Genomic DNA, 4264 nt, shown 5'->3' on the forward strand with positions numbered 1-4264 from the left:
TATTCTCTCCTTTGTCTCCCTCCATCTGTTAAGGAAAGAGGAGAGTTTTAACACTTTCTGGAGGAAATAGAAAAGATTTTGACTGATGGTTTGTTTTGCATTTTAATGCTGCTTCTCATTCTCTGTTGTCTGGAGTGCTCTTCTTGGCATCTTCTCTGATTATAAGATTTATATTAATGGATTAGTTTCATTATTGTTTAAAAAATGGCTGCTGAACCTGTGAAAACAGCAAAAAAATTCATCTATCACTATGAAAAAGCAAACATATCAAAATGCTAATTTAACCTCTAAGATTCATTATGATTCATCAGGCACAAAGGAGACCAGCAAAATCAAACTTCAAGTATCCACTCATATTTCAAATCATGGAATTCTCTTCTTGGCTTGGGTAAATCACGAATTATTATCATTGCAAATAGTTGTTACAAAAAATACCTGAAAATACCGAGGTCTATACAGATGTATATGCACACATAAATACACACCTGTACATTTATATATATGAAAAATCTATGTGTATTTCGGACTTTCAAAATGTTTCAGAAGTGGATTCACTTAATTTGTTTGATCTAATTTTAGAAAGCTGGGGACACTAACAGATGAAACGGTGCCCAAAGCCTATGCGAGATTTAAAGCACCCGTTTTACCCCTGAAAGTCCTCACTTGCCAGGAAAACATGTCAATAATATCACAAGGAATGAAGACCAAGAGAGGCAGGCTGTTAAAAAATATGCAATAAATTTTTTTAACTGTCCCATTTTTTCCATTTCCCAGCAGAAAATCATAGGCAGCAGTTTTAAATCACGCAGCGTAAGGATAAGAACATTTGGGGAGGGAAAGAATATGCAGCAGCATCAGCCGACACGTTTCAGCCTCGTCCCTTCGCTGCTTCCACACCGCGGAGGAAAAGAAACAGCCCGATTTGCTCCCGGCTTCTCCTCCGACCTGCCCTCCACTCACCTCCCAGGAGCCGCTTCCACCCTCGAGACAGCTGAAGAGGACCCGTGACGCCATCCTCCTCCCATAAGTGAGCCCGAAGAGGAAATTCCTCTGTCCTTTCTCCAAAGTCCTCTCTAGCAGTCCAATCCTCTATCGTTTCAATTTGTTCCAGCTCAACTTCTCTCCCTCCCTCCCGTTCTCTCACAACCTGAGAACTACCCATATTTCTTTTCCAAGCTCAGGAGAGGGCTGGAAGAGTCATTTCCCCCATTCTGGACAGTTGGCATCCTGGCCAGCTTCATACCTTCAACAGAAGTTTGCCGTGCATAATAAAATCATGACAGGTTTTCCTGGCAGAGGAGTTCAAGGCATTGCTGCAGATTAAGATCTTTTCTCAGTGCAGCTGAATCAGGGAATGAAAGCCTGGCAGCCTGGAACTTCAACTCGCCCTCTGCCTGCAGCTCTGACTTGCTCCCGGCTTCTCTTCTGACCTGTCCTAAACTCACCATCCACCTGATGCTAATTCCCCAAAACTACCTTTGCAACTGAGGGAAGCTTAAAAAGAGTGATGCTTAACCCTACTCAGCTTCAGAAACATATGAAGAACAGTTGCAGGATTTGGGTTTGGCCAGTCTAGAAGATAAGGATGGGGGGGGGGGGCGACGACATGATAACAATATTCCAGTACTTGAGGGGCTGCCACAGAGAGGAGGGGGTCAATTTGTTTTCCAAAGCACCCCAGGGCAAGAGGAGAAACAATGGATGGAAACTAATCAAGGAGAGAAGCAACCTGGAATTCAGGAGAAACTTCCTAACAGTGAGGACAATTAACCTGTGGAACAAGCTTTGCCTTCAGAAGTCGTGGGTGCTCCATCCCTGGAGGTTTTTAGGAAGAAACCGGACAGTCACTTGTCTGAAATGGTATACTGAAAGAAAAAGGATTCCTACAACTAGCAACAAAGGAAATGGATATTTTTTTTAAATAAATAAGAAAGGAGAAACCTCCCTCCAAAATGTGTGGTATACGGCCAAAGCATATTTTAGAGGTTTGGCCATAACTTATATTGCTAAAAAGAATAAACAAAAGAAACAATTACAGCTACAGCTGAAAGAAGAACTTAATAAATTAGAATCTGAATTACAAATTGACCCACAAAAATAGATTCTGAAGACACAAATGGAATTGATAAAACATAAATTAAACCTAACTGAGATGGATATAGTGGCATAGCAGATTAAACGATCTAAACAGAACTTTTTTGAAAATGCTAATAAACCGGGAAGATGGTTAACATATAGACTGAAGAAAGAAAAAGAAAAAAGAATGATAAATAAGCTACAAGACTCAAAAAGCGAGTTACACTTCCACAATGAAAAAAAATCACCAAGGCTTATTACGAGACACTTTATAAGGCAGAGGTGGTTTCCAAAGAGGGAATACAGAATTATTTAAAAGGAATTGACCTTCCAAAAGTCCCAGAGAACATTTGAAATATATTACACGAGAAAATATGAATGATGGAGATTACAGAAGCTATAAAAAGGCAAAAGAAGGATAAGACCCCGGGTCCTGATGGACTTCCTGCAGAATTTTATGTAGCGCTACAAGATACAATAAGTCCAATTTTGAAGGAATTATGCAATGAAATTTTCTTAGAGACAAAAATACCTAACTCATGGACTGAAGCTAATATCACCTTGATATCTAAAGAAGATACTGATTCCACACAAATAAAAAACTATAGACCAATATCGTTATTAAATGTGGACTATAAAATCTTTGCTTCAATAATGGCAGAAAGAATGAAGAAATTTCTGACTGAATTTATCCATACAGATCAAAATGGCTTTTTGCCTAAAAGACAGATAAAGAACAATTTAAGGATCATTTTAAATGTTTTGGAATATTATGAAAACCACCCAGGGAAACAGATGGCACTGATATTTCTTGATGCACAAAAAGCTTTTGATAATCTAAATTGGCAATTTATGTTCCAACAGTTGACGGAAATGGATTTTGGCGAAAATTTTATAAATGCAATCCAAGCAATCTATAATAAACAAACAGCAAGCATACTTTTAAATGGAGACTACACAGAAAGCTTTAACATTAAAAACGGCACAAGACAGGGATGTCCACTGTCTCCCCTGTTATTTATTCTCACATTGGAAGTTCTGGCTAGAAATATTAGGCAGGATATGGAAATCAAAGGATTGAAGATAAAAGAGCAGAAATACAAACTACAAGCTTTTGCAGACGACCTGCAAAAAGGTTTTCATTTTGGAGGAGTCACTAGAAACATCTACTAAACTTCTGCAGAAAATAGAGAAATTCGGAGAAGTGGCCAGTTTGAAAATAAACAGGAAAAAGACTAAGGTATTAATAAAAAACCTAACAGATAAACAGAAAACCCAATTTGTAAAAAAGACAAATCTCCAAATAGTTAAAAAAGTCAAATACCTAGGTATCTACTTAACATCAAAATATACAACATTAAAAGAAACCAAATGTACAGGTATAGTATAGGGGGTACTTTGCTCAATAGTAGTAACTGAGAGGGATCTCGGAGTCCTAGTGGACAATCACTTAAATATGAACCAGCAGTGTGCTACAGCTGCCAAAAAAGCCAACACAGTGCTGGGCTGCATTAACAGAGGGATAAAATCAAGATCACGTGACGTTACAATGCCTTAGTAAGGCCACACTTGGAATACTGCATCCAGTTTTGGTCACCACGATGTAAAAAAGATGCTGAGACTCTAGAAAGAGTACAGAGAAGAGCAACAAAGATGATTAGGGGACTGGAGGCTAAAACATATAAGGAACGGTTGCTAGAATTGGGTATGTCTAGTTTAACGAAGAGAAGGACGAGTGGGGACATGATAGCAGTGTTCCAATATCTCAGGGGCTGCCACAAAGAAGAGGGAGTCAAGCTATTCTCCAAGGCACCTGAAGGCAGGACAAGAAGCAACGGATGGAAACTGATCAAGGAGAGAAGCAACTTGGAACTAAGGAGAAACTTCCTGACAGTTAGAACAATTAACCAATGGAACAACCTGCCTCCAGATGCGGTGAATGCGCCAACACTGGAAGTTTTTAAGAAGAGACTGGACAGCCATTTGTCAGAAATGGTGTAGGGTTCCTGCCTGAGCAGGGGGTTGGACTCGATGACCTCCAAGGTCCCTTCCAACTTTATTATTATTATTATTATTATTATTATTATTATTATTATTATTATTATTATTATTATTATTATTATTATTATTATAATAAAATAGACTTGGAAAAGTGGGAAAATCTTCAATTGTCATTGTTAGGAAGAAT

The sequence above is a fragment of the Protobothrops mucrosquamatus genome, unplaced genomic scaffold (assembly GCF_001527695.2).
Source record: "Protobothrops mucrosquamatus isolate PMUCROS unplaced genomic scaffold, P.Mucros_1.0 scaffold2319, whole genome shotgun sequence".
NCBI classification, from domain to species: Eukaryota; Metazoa; Chordata; class Lepidosauria; order Squamata; family Viperidae; genus Protobothrops; species Protobothrops mucrosquamatus.